The 17,101-nt window shown below is 31.5% G+C and overlaps 1 protein-coding gene across 2 annotated transcripts in view; it reads right to left on the bottom strand.

The window, feature by feature from the left end:
* LOC145239768 (ubiquitin carboxyl-terminal hydrolase 44-like) overlaps positions 1-13,546 on the bottom strand; it is a 209,742-nt gene extending 196,196 nt beyond the window's left edge. Inside the window, exon 1 of one of the 2 annotated variants that reach the window (XM_080103205.1) lies at positions 13,485-13,546. The gene's annotated coding sequence lies outside the window, so the exon portion shown is untranslated. Of the gene's footprint in view, positions 1-13,098; positions 13,276-13,484 lie in introns of those variants that run through there. The other variant, XM_080103204.1, reaches the window with a different exon arrangement.
* Positions 13,547-17,101: the final 3,555 nt, after the last annotated feature.

Here is a 17,101-nt window from a genome sequence, read left to right as displayed (position 1 = left end):
TCATTTCCAACTGTTCTTTCAGGTTGATGTTCCCAGGACTTGCTGAGGTCACCAACCTAATCAATCAAATGAAGTTTACATCTAAAAAGTAACTATCGAATCAAATAGCAGTTGAGAAGAAAATGCTTATTAGTGCACATGAATACATTTGTCCATTATTAAGAATAAGACAAGATATTCTAGTAAAAAATATAAATTTATAACTTAAAATATTGCAGTATTAAGAATTTATATATATATTAAATTGAATAAAAAACAAAAACTTCTTAATACTGCAATATTTTAAGTTACATTTATTATTTTTTACTAGAAAATCTTGTCTTTATTTTCCAGTTTTAACAACTAGTCCTTTTACTTTTCTAAGTTTAATCTTAACCATATTACTTTCCATGGTCGCATTTTTCTATGTAATCCATGATTTTTCCAGGCTTTGCTTTGAAATAATATTTTCTTTTGTGTTCAATATCATATGCATTGTCAACAATGCATAAAAAAATTACAAACTTCTTAAATTGACTAAACAAATCTAATAAAAGTCGTAATTAAGTAAATAAACAGAAAGGGAGAAAATAAAAAACAAGATAAACAGAATTAACGGGCGACATCGTAAGCGACAGATTATCAGCCTCAGCATGGCAAAGAGCGTCACTTTTGTTAACTGTATATAACCCAAGTAAGATAGCATGTGAGCGACATTCCCGCTATGATTTATGAAGGCGTTGACGACAAAAAAGTTGCTATAGTAACCAACAGCCAATCAGAAAAAAAAAACAAAAAAACTCTTACATTCCTTATTCTGAAGACTTGAACATCATTAATTTTATGCTAACTTGTTTTAATGAACGAAAATTGAAAATTTTTATTTCAAAATATAGCTGAGAAGGTGACCTATGAATTGTAAAAATTGTTTGAAATTAGGTTGTAAAATGAGTGAGCGGTAAAGCTTTAAAGCAGTTCTAAATGATTAACAGTAACACTTGAACATATGTTCAAACAGTAGTGTTTGAATAATAATTACAAAGAAATTCAGATTTCAGTTGTAAAGTTTTAAAGCAATTCTTTATTATACCAAAATAATCTTTGAATAATTTGATCTAACAATTAAAACAAGTTGTTGAAAATGAGAAAAAAAAAAAAAAAAAAAACAGGGTAAAGGTACATGGATAACTTGTAAATCAAAAACAATTTATATCAAACGCATTAGAATAAAATTCTCTAACTTTAATTCTTTAACGTTTATAATACCTTTTATTTCGTTTTTTGTTTTTTTTTAAATTTGTCTCTTCAACCATCAAAATTAGACAAAACGGCTGCTATGTCTACACTTGTTGGCAGTCATCAAATATCAATTGTGAAGAAGACAGACTTTACAGAAGAAATAAAAGTATGAAATGTTATAAAATTTAAAACTAGACAGGTAGGGAATTTCAATTTAACGTGTTTAATATAAATTATGTACTGTTTGTTCTCTATTCTGTACTTTTACCAAAATCTGATGAAATCCTAAAAACACCACAGGACACCTGTCTCAGCATTCATAGCAATAAGAACAACAATAACAACAGAAGCGATCTCTAAATCATTCGATATTTGCTTCACTTAAATGCTTGGTACTGATTGGATCAAAATACTTAATCTTGAATGGTTATCTATATCTGCCACTCAGAAACAATCTCTGGCAGACAGCTGTTCCTAAAGCCCATATAAACTGCACATGCGCTTTCCAGCGAGGACGACTTGCAAAACCCTCGTCACACAGAACACCACATTTTTCAGCATACAAATGCTGCCATAGCCTCTAATTACTAGCATCATAGATACATAGAACTCAATTTTTAAAGATGGCAACATCTCTGCGCATGAACTCGCTCCTAAATATAATGATACCGTGTCCATCATAGATTTACTTCAAAATAAAAAAAAAAACTTACAAACTCATTCAACATCAAACCTACATACAGTCATGTTAACATTTTTCTCATCATGACTTTCAAACTTTTAACATAACATTGTTTTTATGAAAATACATGAACATCTAATAACTTTCATAAACCCCTTTTACTTGGTGAACGAAGTTGTGAAATAAAATTGATAAATTATGTTAAACCTGTCAGTTTGTATTATTCACACTGTTATTTAGGGTGTTATTCTTAAAATGCTTTGGACTATGTAACTTCTGACCTTCAGGTGTAACTTTGTGAACCCTGGAATCTTTTTTATTGAACTCAGGAATCTGTACTAAATGTCAAACAAAACCCTTTATTGGCATAACGGATAGAAACTAAGTAAAATTCAGTTCTAAGTGATACTTTTGTAGGTTGATAGTTCAATCCTCAATGCAGACGATACTAAGAATACAATTGTGAATTACTTTTACCCGGTCATAGCTAATGGAATGAGAGCATGCTGGTCTCATGGATTAAATAAAGGGTTTTGTTTGAAATTCTGCACAGATTACCAGAGTTTGACAAACATTCCTGCATTTGATACGATACACCCAAAGAAGACTGGTTACATCAGCCGAAATATGAGAATAACACTCAAGGTAACAGTAATCTGAATAATGCAAATCAGCAATACTAATCTCAGTTCAGAAACAGACTGTCATTAATTGACTTTTGAGCAAATGTCATTTCTACAAGATCATATTTGCAGGCCAATAAAAAATAGCATTTCTCTGAACAAAAGATATTTTCTCAGATAATTTAAATAAGTAGTTATTGTTTTTATTTTATTATCCCATGATATTTCAGCATTCTGAAGGATTGGGAAGGTTTCATGGTTTTAGATTCTGATATTTAACAGGATTTCATTGAGATTATAAGTTAATCATTTTCATAGCATTGAGACAAGAAAGGATTTTCAAATTTCGAGATTAGAAAATTATTTTAACAGTAGCAGGAACCGTGGAAATTCTACGGAATGAGAAATATATTTAATTAACAAATAAATAAAGCTAACATTTTGTTTGGATGGGACAGAAAAACTAAAAAATATGAGTACATTATCATTTCTATGAAAATAGTTCCCTATTCTAGTTTAAATATAGAACTGACCCAAATGAGATAAATTAATAAGTACTAAAAGTGTTACATGAAAGGGCTGTCCCTTTATCAAGTAAGAAGACATACTAGTTAAGTGAAAATGATATTAGGATAAGGTTAGAATCGAACCCTGTAGGCAAGTGTTAAAGATAATGAAGAATGGAATATTAGAAATTAAGTCTATGGTTAACTTTATTAGAAATAGTTAAATATTGTTCATGTCGGAAAAAAAGTTGATTGTCCATTCTTTTAGAAATCTAGATATTAAATATGTCAGTTAAATGAATGCACAATGCGAGTTAAAATATATTGTTTAAAAATAGGTTAGAATTAGAATTGAGGATTCTTTTGTTTGCCAGAAGTGTGTTTGGACAAACATATGTAAAGCCACATGAAAATTAGTCACATTTGAAAACCACACTTCTGACGTCATAAACAAAGGAGATTTCTCAATATAGGAATCTAAGGGTTCGAAGTTAGAAGTCAGTTGGTCAGGATAAGTTAGTTGCAGAGGAGAGACCCTTAGAAGCGAAGGGAGGAAAAATAGACCATGTAAATCAAAGTTGAATTCCAGGCATCATCAATCGGCCAACAGATGAATAAAGAAATCGCCATTAATAATTTGTAACTGTTGTCTCATGTCATTACCTTACAACCGAAAAGGTAAATGTGTTTTATCATTATTTTGTGTAACAACCTTTGTGTATAACCCTTCCAAGTATTAGGTGTCCTCCCCACCATCATCACAAGTGAAGTATCTCCTCTCTACGTGTGTATAAGAACTGTTGCAATATCTCCCAGTCTGTATTAATAATATACATTCCCCAAGAATTGGCAGTCGTCATGATGTAATATATATAAATGTCTTCCCATAAGAAATGTCATTATCAGCGTCATCTGTTCTGAGTCCCTGTATTACATGAACCAGTTATGTCTCCAAATATGAACCCCCTGCTATTCAACAATAAATACTCAAAGTAATATTGTGCTATATAGTTCAATACAAGTAATAATACCACATTGTATGAGACAATCTTTAATTTACTTCTTCAGTCCAGCATCTCTTGGCAGACAGTGTTCTTTTTTTTCCGTTTCTTTCAAATGTTCCCTTTTTATGTAACATTCTGCTGAAGAACAAATGCGCATTGAAATTACAAGTTCCATCCTCACACTATTACAATAATGATCATATATTATGATTTTCAAACACTAGGCTACAAAGGGAGGTCACTCATTTTTGTCCAGGGTTACCAGATTGGTTGTTTTAAAGCAATATTTTGCAAACTTAGCCTTTTTTGAAGCAGTTTGGTCTTGAAAAATTGCATTTGGCTTTTCAAAGTGTAACGTGCAGATTAATTAATGAAGGAACAAGATTATATAGATTTTCAAAATGATTAAATTAAAATTCTTGAAGGATTTAATTGAAACATTTATCCATCTTAATATGTATCATATTTTACAAATTTTTAAACGCTGGGCATTGCAGGGGAGTATTTTACTTCAATTTGATCCCCCTCCCCAAAGATATGTCGCTTGAGGGAGGGTGAGATACTCAAATATTATAACAGGATTTTAAAAGTTAAATTTTATTATTAAAGTAACGTTTGATTAAATTATTAATTGAATGAAATTGCATAAAAACAAAACATTTTGTCAAAGTAATGTTTTAACGTTATAAAATGTAAACAGTTTACAAAAATTTCAATTCTTTAATACATTAAGATTTTCTAAAAATTTTAAAGACAGAAATTACTTTTGACACTTTAAATGCTTTTAAATTCCTTTCGGATTTAGAATGGTTACGAAGTAATTCATACTTTTTCCTTCAAATATTAAAAAAGATTAAAAAGGCTTGGGTTTTTTTTTTTCAGGAATAAATTGAAATGCATTCTGATGGATTTAATTTTGTAATTCAATTTTTGGCGCTTTTACACTATTAGGATGAAATTTCAGAAATTGTAATACCGAATTTCACATGAAAACAATGATATCTATGTATTCCTCGTATTTTTAAGATGATTATATCAAAAAAATGACAAAAATCGATAAGGTAGAGAATTATCTATAAATATAAAAGCAAAAATGTGTGTATGTATGCATGTATGTATGTGTGTTTGTATGTCTCAAAAACTTTCGACACGATCGGTATCATTTTAAAGTTCCAACCTTCGTCCAACAAATATTGAAAAATTGGCCAAAAACGTTAATTCCTTCACCCTAAACTCAGCAGTTTTCTACTGGAAGGGGGGGGGGGTAGCAAAAACCGTCCTCTCATGACGAGTTCGGTTCTACACATGCGCAAATGACGTCGGAACCTGATTTAGTTTAAAGATTTAAAAAAACGACCTAATTTCGTGGATGTCGTCGAAGCTCAGTTGAGTAGAGGTCGGCATCATTATCTAAAGGTTTTGGGTTCGAATCGTGGTGCGAGAGGTCTTGTTTTTTTTTCGAATTTTAAAGGTTTAATATTGAAACAGGGTTATTTAAGCCGGTGTTTTTTTTTTTTGTTTTTTTTTCAGTTTTTTAACGAAGTTTTAACGTTCGTTTTTCTGTTTCGCGTTTTCTTTTTTTGTTGTTCCCATTTTTACATTTAACATCGTTCGTTTGCCTTACATTAGTTTTTTTTTCGATATATTTACTTCGCTTATTATGTTTTGATTAACACCCCCCACCTCCGCCCGAGCACACACACACCTCCAAACACCCGGGCAACGCCAGGTACCCCCCCCGCTAGTTTAAAGAAAATAGAATTTGATGAAAACGATAGTAAGACACAGGAGTTCAAAAGGGAGGTAATTTTCCGTTTCGATTTTAACAAAATGGCCTCAATTTTTCACATGTTAACGATTAAAGTTTTTTTTTAATTAAAAATTCAGAAACATTTTCGACTGCATAATTTGGAGGCTACCATTGTAGTTTATTAGAACTGGAAAAAAAAAAAATCAGTAGAAACCATTGTTTTTTTTATCTTAAAATTCCATTCATCGATTACAAAATTTCGTCCTAATAGTGTAGAAGCGTCAATTTTTTTTTTTTTAAATAGTATTTTACAAAAAAGTTATGTTGATACTTTACGCTATTTCATTTTTAGTAAGTTGATCATTATTAATGATGTCAAATGGATAGAGACAATGTGTTGTGTTTGATGAAGGGGGAGCCTGAACGCAAGATGAGGACAAAAGATGGGGGGGGGGGAAAAAAGGATCTTCTTTCTCTTTAGCCAAAATTTAAAAATGGTGATCATGCTGATGATAATCTCTAGTGTCGCACGTAACCATCACAATGTATAAAGGAATACGTAGAGGGGCGAGGAGAAACACGGAAGTGGGTGGGGCAGTCGGAATAAATAAAACCGGATAAAGTTTGGTTTTGTACACGTGTGTGCAAGGGGGGGGGTAAGAATATAAACATAAAAAATAAATAATAAAAATACCAAATCGAAGATTTCTTCAAGTAACTTGAAATTTTAATACAGCTTTTAGTAAACGAATGGAGTAAGATTATCTTTGGGTGGTTATAAAATGAGGGTCTAGTTTATTGTCTCCACATTGCTAAAAGGGAAGAAAAAAAATGAAAGCAAAAGAAATAGGAAAAAAAAATTGAAAGTAGTGGTTAACGAACGTGATTACAATTAATAATATTGTTAATCCAAATAAATGACACTGGATTCTTACAAAGCAACTTCAAACAACTTGGAATTTCCAAATATATAATTGTCTTATTATAGTGAAATTGGAAATTCAAATAGAACTAGAAAACAATATTTCGTATTTCTCGTACCTTTGCTAAATATACAGTGATATTTTTCTTTTCAATAAATATTCGATCAATAGTAAAGTAAAAAAGCATGCGCGCGCACATACACACACACACACATATATATATATATATATATATATATATATATATATATATATACACACACACACACACTCTTTTATATTGAGCACTGTTAATAACCTCATTTTTAACTTATTTTTTTTTCCTGCCCCTCCACCCAAACAGCGCCGGGTTAAATACAGCCAGATTGAATGTACTAAAATAATGATTTGTCATTTTATTGAGTATAAAAATAATAGTTAAATATCAGAAAAACAGCTAATTAACTACTTTTTTGTAACTAAGAAAATGATATAAATCATTATTTTAGTACATGAAATCTGACTGTATTTACTGGCGTTGCTAGGTGGGAGGGCTTAAGAGTAAAAAATAATTTATAAACGAGGTTATTAAATAGTGTTCAATAAGAAATGTTGGTGCTAGTGCACTTATTGATCCGCGCTATTTTTTAAAAAGTATTTAAGTTTAATTAAAGTTTTACGATAAATTGTTAGGTGAAAGTACAGAATAAGTACACAACACTCCTCAAAGTTAACCAAAGATGAAATGTTAACTTAAAAATTGATTATATTAGTCAACATTAAAACCGATAATACCCCCCCCCAAAAAAAAGGGCAAAGCGACCAGATCACACATTCGGAAATTACTTACAAGATTTTTATTTTCAACAATAACAATCGACTTAAAGTGTTTTTTTTTTTTTGCTCTTTTTTGTTCCCAAAGTTAATGTGAACATTTGTAAAAGAAGCAATGACAGTTTTAGACACATTTTTACGAAATTTCAATTATCTTGACAAACATGCACTTTTTTTCCTAATGTCGTCAAAATAAAATGTTACGAATAAATCGAAATGCATTCTGGTGAATTTAATTGTTTATTACGAATAATATTTTTGAAAAGTTATTTTTGATTTCAATAAATGATTAACAGTAAATAAAAATGAGGATCGATTACGCATATAACTTTAACGAAAAATTATCCTCATCTCATTTCAGAGTCATTCTAGCGTTTTACGGTAGTTAACCTTTTTGCTAATGGGGGTATTTTTTCGGCGATTAAATGTGGTTTCACGACCTTGCCACTAACTTAGGGTTAGTGAAACAAATAAAATTTAAAACAATATGGTGTTATACGCTTGGGGTTACACATTCAATCCCGGGAAACGTCGGGTGTGAAACAAACAAGAACTCGTGGAATGTAATTGGGCTGGGGTCGCCAAATTGATTAACACTGTCTTCTTCCTACAGCGTGTCATGACGTAGACAAACAAGTAATGGCTTTAGTAAATTAATATGCGTGGATGGATCACAAAAAAAAAAAAAGTTTTCAATCCAAACGCTTAAGTCCGGGTTGGTAAAAACATTAAACAATGGTCGTTGGCGATTGTTAACCTGAAAAACAAAGGCATGGACAAAAAGTCAAACAAAAGTTATTTTTCTATTTTATTCAATTTTTTCATTTCTAAAGCGCTTTTATTTACGTATATTTTCAATGCCTTACGAGTTTTGAAAACCCACTGTATACAAAATGACACTGGGTGTTCCTATTTGCTTGCCTCCCCACGAGGACAGAGTTAGGTCGGTTTCTACAGAGAAAATCCAGCTCCCAAAAAAGGATAATAAAAATTAAAATTGTCTCAGTTATGAAGGATTCTCTCCACTGACAAAAATCCAGCTCCCAAAAAAGGATAATAAAAATTAAAATTGTCTCAGTTATGAAGGATTCTCTCCACTGACAGGACAGAAAAAGTGAAGTGTAGCATGAAAACAGATACTACACTGTGATTTTGAGTGAAACCTCTAAAACTACAAAAAAAAATCGAAAATTAAAAATAAAAACAGCTAATAACTGTCAGCAATCAGCCAAAAAATTAATTTTCAACCAATCTATTTTATTAGCTGTATTTTTGTTTAATTTTCGATTTTGAAGTCACCTCGAGGTTTTCTTTCGAATAACATTTGGAACGCGTCAAGGTATCAATAAAACATGTAAATAAAAAGCGATTTAAAAAATAAAATAAATAAATAAATAGGCAAGTAGAAAAATAACTGCTAACGCTGGTCAAGAATCACCTGATTTTTGTTCGAACTATACTTTAACTTGTTTTTCGTATGGCCTCCTCAGACTTAGGGTTATGGTTTTGTTGTTTGTTTCGTAAAGCAATACAAAATCAATATATTAATTCTAAGAAAAAAAAAAAAAAAAAAAAAAAAAAAAAAAAAACTTAATTTCTTTTAGTTTTCTTTGGAAAAAAAAGTGTACATGCGTGATGGTGATTATATCGTTTTAAACTCGTTTTTTTTTTTTTTTTTTTTTTCGAATATTGAACTTACAAAACAGAATCACTCAGAGAAATTCAGCATCGCGTACGCGTGGTCAGTCCCAGAAATAGTCGAAACAGTTTACGATTTGAAAGCCACCATCTTTTCTTTCTCTTAGATTAAAAATTAAATATATATATATGAGGGGGGAGAGGCTAAACATTTTTGGCACTTCTGCATTATACGGACGGCGCCATTTTTATGGGGCGATAACTCCACTTCTTGATCAAACAAGACTTTTTTCTGAATAGAAAAATAGGTCCATTTTTAAGACGTGCCCAGGCGTATAATAACCACCCCGACCTCCCCATGTTAAGAACGGCTTTCGGAATAAACACCTTCCAACCTCGAAAGCCGTTCTTAACATGGGGAGGTTGGGAGGGTATTCCGAAAGCCATTCTTAACATGGGGAGGTTAGGGTGGTTATAATACGCTGGGGCACGTCGTAAAAGTTGACCGAAAACAATATTTGACTCTGCGTAAACGGGTTTTAATTTAATGGCTGCTCCCAGAGGTTTTTTCATTTTCTTCGTATATATATATATCATACACTTTTGTTATCAAGCGTGTATTTATTTTATTTTTGGAATTTTATTTTTATTTCTTTAATTAAATTTATTTAATTAAATTTGATTCATACTTTTATTTCGAGCTTGTTTTTATTTTATTTTAATTTATTTTTAATTAATATTTTTCCACACTAAATATTTTTATTTTTTTGTTACATTTATTTTTTTCATACATATTCAAATAATGCTTTTGTCCATTTTTTTCTTTTTTTTTTTTGCTTCAAAAAAGTTTTCGTGATTATATAAACTAATGAAAACATTTGCGCATGCGCTTTTTAGGGAGCAACCATTAAATTAAACCCCGTTTACGCAGGGTACACGTTCCCGGTGAAGTACCAAATATTTGAAAACCAAAACATTTATTGTATAAAAATGTATCAAAATATAATTGTAAAAACATTTATTGAAAAGTCTGCGTAAGAAAATATAATTTTAATAAAACAATTTTTGAATTAAAGCAACGTTAGATTTTGTTTTCACGAAACTGAATTAAAGTAAAATTGTTTTTTTCTTTCTTTTTTTCGAAGACATTTAATTTAAATGAAACATTTTTCGAATTAAAGCAACATTAGATTTTTTTTTTCAAAAACATTTTTTGAATTTAAGTAAAATTGTCACTAACAAAATATATTCTGCTCTTTGACCGAGAAGTGACAGTTTGTGAAACGCACCAAAAATGGCGCCGTCCGTATAATGCAGAAGGTTCATTTGTTTGCATGCTTAGTGTCGTTAGCCTTATTCATTTTTTCGCGGTCTTAAATCATAAGTTTCGGCCATTTCTAAAAATCGCTTGGTGTCCATTTATTACAAGTATACAACAAAACACGACGATATTTAATTTCTCTCTCACGTACCCCTATTGCGAATTCGTGGCTGTGGACAGCCATCAGTGAACTAACTTTTTATCTTGTATCAAACGACCGAAAACAACGTTTTAAGTGTACCTATTTACAATGCCTCCCCACTGGACAGAGTTAGACACCAGGGTCGTTTTTTTAACGTGGAGAAAAGTAATTAGGTTTGAAACAATCTAAGTAACTAATTTAGAAAGATCAGTTTCAAACCGATATAAATGATTGCACTCTAATTAAATTTTTAAAAATTAAGGAAAAAAAAACGAATTATTTTATGTTCAATAACCAAGTAAAAATTCCATTTAACTATAAAATTGGAAAAGATTTAATGTATTTTTTTTTTCTGACCGTTTGGTACAAGGTACTTGATGGTAGACTACGACCACGAATTCAGAAAAAATTCAATAGCGTCTCAAATACTATATTCTCTTACTTAAATAAACTTAAAACTACAAAATCGAATAGGAAATTGCTTTTTGAGAAAAAAATTTGAGGAATTGAAGGTGGGTGGGTAAAGCTAATCGTTTTAAGTTTACAAAGTGAAAACACGTTTCATTTTCTCTTAGATACTAATTTATTATTCAGTATTTTTTTTTTTTTTTTTGTAGAGTAGTAATAAATAATCACACTAAGGTGTTTTGTTTACTTATGATAAGCAGTAGTACAGTACTACAGTACACGTGAAGCAAATTTTACTTACTTGAGCTCCATAAAGTTAAAATTTTTTAAAAAATACAACATACAAAAAGGTTTACATAAAAGGCTTGCCTTTTTTCTGTTGTTCTTGGCCTTCGGGCCGGGATCAAAGTGCAGTATCTGTCTGCAGATGCTGCACGTAATTTGTACCAGTCAATGGAGGGGAAACCCTCTACACTGGGACAATTATTATTTTTGGTAACCAGAGTGCCCCCTTTTTGCCTACTTTTAGGGGAGCTGGTTTTTACCCCACATTAAAAACGGCCTTGTGCCTAATTTGCTTCGGTGGGGAAGCAAATAAATACAATAAAATAAGGAGAGCTGTTTTGTGCAATATTTTAAATAGTTATTAGGTTGGCGCAAAAAAAATGTTTTTTGACGTGTATATATCTAATAAAAAACTATTTTTGCACAAACATGATATTAGATATTTTGACAATCGTTATTTTTGGTTTCATATTTTTCATTTTGGTACTTATATAGATCAGTCCCCATGTCTCTTCATATTAACTCGGTAAAATCCAATAAAGAGTTGCAACAGCCGAAAAGTGATCACACAAAATTAAACAAGGGTTCTTGAAGGGTAAAAAAAAAAAATTATTTACGTTGCATTTTTGTTTACTGATATTTACAGTCTATTTTATTATTTTGGTTCAATGACGGAGGCTGTTTATTTGTTTTTATTTTTACTAACATTCCAGCCCGGCCGTTGCCCGAGTGTTTGGAGATGTATGTTGAGCAAAAAAAAAAAAAAAAAATGCGTTCAATTTCTTTAACTTTGACCCCTATTATGACCCCTTAACATTTGTTTGGGGCTCACTCCAATCAAGTTATTAAGTTAGATTCATGTCCAAGGAACCTATATCTAAAATTTCAAGTGTTTAGACCCAAAATTGTCGGAGGAGTTTGGTAGAGTTCTCAAAGGTCAAATCGTTGAACTTTGACCTCTTAAGAGCCAAATTACTGACCAAAGATTTTCCCAAATCTCAGTACCCTGTATATCAAATTTCGAGTCTGTAGACTTTAAATTGACAGAGTTATTGCGTAGGGAAATGTACACACACACGTTCACTTTTATAGATATATAGATTTGGTTTGGGATGGTTCATTATAGCTTTGTGTCATGCTTATTAAATTCAAGGAATGGTTACCTTTCCAACAATCACAAACTTGTTTCAATGTTTTGGAGATAGACGCTTGGGATGCAGCAATTAATAACAACAACGAGTTTAATTTTGTGTGATTGTCTTAGTGCTGTCATTACCGGATTTTCCCCCGAGCTAATGTTGGCAGCCGGGAGGGGGGGGGGATATACAAGTGCCTTAATTTTCCCTAATTCCAAGAATTAAAAAAAAAAAAAAAAAGAATTTAATATCACATTAACTTCAACATTTCGAATTAACATTTATATGGAAATATTGTAATCTTAAAATCTATCCAGCAATTCTAAGCTTTAAATTTTAGTTTCTGTTATATTTTTAAAGAATCGAAAAAAGTAAAATAAAATAAATAATCAAATTGAAAAAAAAGTTTTAAAGAAAGTATGATCTAAAAATAAAGAAAAAAATCCCTATCTTTAGTGATTAAATACTGGTTTATAGGGAAAATAATTTAAGACATTCGATTTATATTAAATTAGTTTTAAAGTCGAAATTTCAAATATTTACTTTTCGAAATTTCAAATATAGTCAACTGTACAGCAAATTGAAGAAAAATAAAGCCATAAAAATTAGAAACGTTATGTAAAAAGAAAAGAAATAATACTCCACTTACGTCAGAACTTTTAAATCCAGATGAAACTTTTATGAAATGTTCATATCACACACCAAAAAAATATAGATGAAATGAAACCAAATGAAAAAAAATGAAAACAAAACAAAAATAAAACTACAAAAGTGTTTAGAAATTCTCGACATGCACCATGGAGGCAGCCATCTTTGTATTTAGTTTAGGCCATTCAGTAGGCCAAGTCCATAACAAATTCGTGAAGGGGGTGACAGGCTTATAATAATGCGAATAAAATTAGATAAAATCGAAGAAATTCGATCGGCAAACATTTAAATACGGGAAAAATATAATGTTTCTGACAAACAGTGTAAATTAATTAACTTTAAGGTCAGCGAGATACGGATAACATTAAATGATGATTCATTACTCACCCATTTTTTCTAAGCGTTCACTGTGCCGTGTTGTCTTCATCTATCACTCTTTATGCATTCTCAAATCAAACACAATAACCAAACCAAAGCTTTTTTTTTTTTTTACCTCCGTTCATATCGCAAGCATAACTTAATTGAAAACTTGACTCAATTTTAGTATAAAGGCTGTTGGAATATCACTGATTTCGTTTATTCTTAGTTGGTTTGGTCTAACTTAAATTACATTCGTTTCGGGTTCTTAAATAAGTTTTTTTTTCTTTTTAAAGTATATAAATTTGAATTTTTATTTAAAAAATATCTTTAGACTTTTTTTTTATTAAATTATCGACTATCATTTTGAATTTTTATTTTTTTTTAATTCATTAAATGCCATTACCCCCCCCCCTTTTGTTGCCAAATATTTGTTTGGTAAAAGTTTACATTTTTACACCCCCTCCCCTTATTCTTAGGTTCACTAAAAAATAAAACTGAGATTTAATTTTGTGTGTGTGTGCGTGTGTGTAATTAATTTCATTTAATTATATTTTCATGTATTTCCAGAGTGTTCAGATTTTCGAATGAGCGGGTTCACGTAACTATAGCATAAAATGATCATCCACTTCCTGACCACCGCGTAACACTGAACGAATAAGCTTTTCCCTAAAATGACGACTATTTAAAAATATTTTTTTTAAATTTAGGTGATAATTTTGTGTTAAAATAACCCTACTTCAATGTCTAAAAAAATTATTGGGAACTGGTTTGTTCTCGTTAATTAATCGTTGAATTGTTAAACATTCGCTATAAAAAAATTTATGACCTTCAAGATTAAGCTTATTTAAATTTGATGAGTTAGTTAAAAATGGCTCCTTCTTGAAAAGACCTTGAGGTTTGCTGGCGGCAAAAAAACTTCGAATCAGAGCAACCATTGCGAAAGTGAACGAGACCGATGTGTTTCAATCGGCAAGAAATGCTTATGTCCTTGACAGAAAAAATGGCTATCAGACTGAAGTTCTAGTAGACCAGATATTGACTAAATATATGGTTGACGAGCGTGTTGCGAGTTCCCTGGAAGATTGTGTTTGCGGGGGACATACAAGAGAACATTGCTAAATTGTAGGAGCAGGGAATAAAAAAACAGCACGTTAAAAAATCTCCAATGGTGAGGTTGGAGTTTGAATGCCCAGTTTTTGAGGACAATTCCCCCTCAAACAAATTTGAATTCGAACTTTTCTGAAACGTTCTGAATTTTATATATCCTCCTTAGAAGATGAAGCAGGCAATTTTACTGCCAAATTGTTGAACTTTTGAGTAGCATTTACAGAAAACAATCGTGTGCTCCTGGGAGATCTCAGGAAGGCCTTTTTGCAAGTCTGTCTAAGGACTGAAAAGGACAAAAATCGTTTTTGTCCCCCCCCCCCGGAAGGATGGTGACTGTCTGTTCCTTCAGGTATAAATCTTTGGCTTTAATGTCAATCCATTCATCTTGAGTTTCAACTCCAAATATCATGCTGAACAGTTCACTTATGATGAAGCATCTATTATTCTATCCAATAATTTTTACATTGAAAACCTTGTCAAAACCAGTAGTGATCTTGAGTCACTTAAGTCTATTTATCGTTCTGTTCGTAATCAGCTGGAAGAAACTGGATTTGATTTGCAATTTTGTATATCCAATAATGAGAGTTTGCAGGAGGAAATGATTCAGGATGGAAGTGCTCCCTTTCCCCTTCTAATGTCGGAAAAGATGCTGGGATATGTTTATATTTCCCTCAGCAAGATTCAGTGGGCTTTGCGTTCACAGTGGTTCATCCTGATGTTGACACTAAAGGCAGTATTTTAGCACAGTTTTCCAAGATATATGATCCTTCCCCCTTGTGTCTCCCAGTTACTATTTGGGGAAAAAATTTATGAATAATCCATGGAAAATAAAGTTGTCTTGGGATTTGAAAGTTCCGGGGGAACTCCATGATAATTGGAGGTTATTGGCAGAGGAATTTAGTCGATTAGGTGAGGTAAAGTTCCCTAGAAAGACCTTAAAAGAAAGTGTTCCAGCTGAATTCTTGTGCTTCTGTGATGCCTCGAAGGAGACTTATGGTTTTTCTGTGTTAAACAAGGGAATGAATCCTTTTTGATTTTTGCAAAGGTCAAAGTGTCTCCCCAAGAAAAAAAATTCCCACTCACTTTGAAACTTTTAGTTATATTCTTGGTTTGTAAGATGCTTCCCAATATTTCGAGATCAACAACTCCAGTTGTTATTGAGTCATTGTATCTCATTACTAGGGCTATGACAACGGCATATTCTTTTCATTGTTATGCCTTTTGAGTATATATCCAATACAGTTAGACACAGTTAATCAACCGAGAACCACATCACTATATAAAAGCATATAAGATATCAACGGATACACACTGGAGAGTCAAAACAATAAAAAGAATATGCTGTTGTCATAGCCCTACCCATTACTGATGCTTAGGTTGTTTAATCTTGAGACCTTAATAGAAATCATCTAAGGGCAATACATCTGTCAAAAACCATATTAAGGATGTTAAAAAAATGGAGGAGTTGAAGAACAAATTGGATACTCCAATCCTTTACAAATATGTTCTTACATCTGAGAATCCAGCAGACCTACTTACTGGAGGTATTTCCTCATCTAAGTTCTGCCAGTCTCATGATTTATTGGTCTACAGCCCTGATTAGGTAAGGCAGGCCAACATAGAATGGCTGACTGCCTCACCTTGCTTGTCGTAATGACACAGAATTATCTCATGTTTGTATACAAATGATGCCTCTGACACAAGCCTGCCTTTGGAGATATCTAAATTTTCATCACTAACTGAAATGATTAATGTTTTAAGGAAAGTTTTGGAATTTATTGACAAATTGAAGCGCTGACAAATGGGCACCTCCAATAACACTAAATTGTTACAATTGGCAAATATACAAAGAAAAGAGTTCTTTGAGGAGCTTCAATATTTAAATAAAACTTCAGTAAAAAAAAAAAAAAAATGTGTCTCCAATAGTCCCTATTGTTGGCTTGTTCTTGGCTGACAACGGTTTGATTCGATCTTCGGGTTGTATTCAGAGTTCAAATATCCATCCTTATCAAATGAAACGCCCATTCCTATTGGGAAAGCGTCATTACCTGACAAAAGTATTAATGAAGTACATCTGCAGGGCTCTATCGACAAATTTATCTTTAGTTGACCTTTGACAACTAAATATTTTCATTTACTAACCAAATAGAAACCCACATGATTTTTAGAATATGACATCTTCGTTCTGTGATGAGTATGTACATCATAAAGATTTTTCTCTATTTTTTAATAAGTGTAATTCTAAATATGCAACACATTTCATGTTGATACTTGAAGGTGTAAACATTCTAATTTCTTCAGATATTTTTTAAACAGCCTTTGTTTGAAAAAAAAAAAAAAAAAGAGCATATTGTTCTATTAAACTTTTATTGTTTAAATAATTTAACTTTGTTCGTTTTTATTTAAAAAATAAAAAAAAGTTGAAAAGATACTTTTCACTGAGTAGTGAGCTTCGGAATAGTATCAGTAAAAGAAATCCAATCGCCAAAAGAGAAGTGTTTTATTATTTCTAGTCGCCACTTTGAAAAATCACTCGC

Source organism: Euprymna scolopes, chromosome 19 (genome assembly GCF_053919585.1).
Source record: "Euprymna scolopes isolate OS-2025 chromosome 19, ASM5391958v1, whole genome shotgun sequence".
NCBI classification, from domain to species: Eukaryota; Metazoa; Mollusca; class Cephalopoda; order Sepiida; family Sepiolidae; genus Euprymna; species Euprymna scolopes.
Note: the sequence above shows the minus strand (reverse complement) of the source record. Positions and strands in the feature narration are given on the sequence as shown.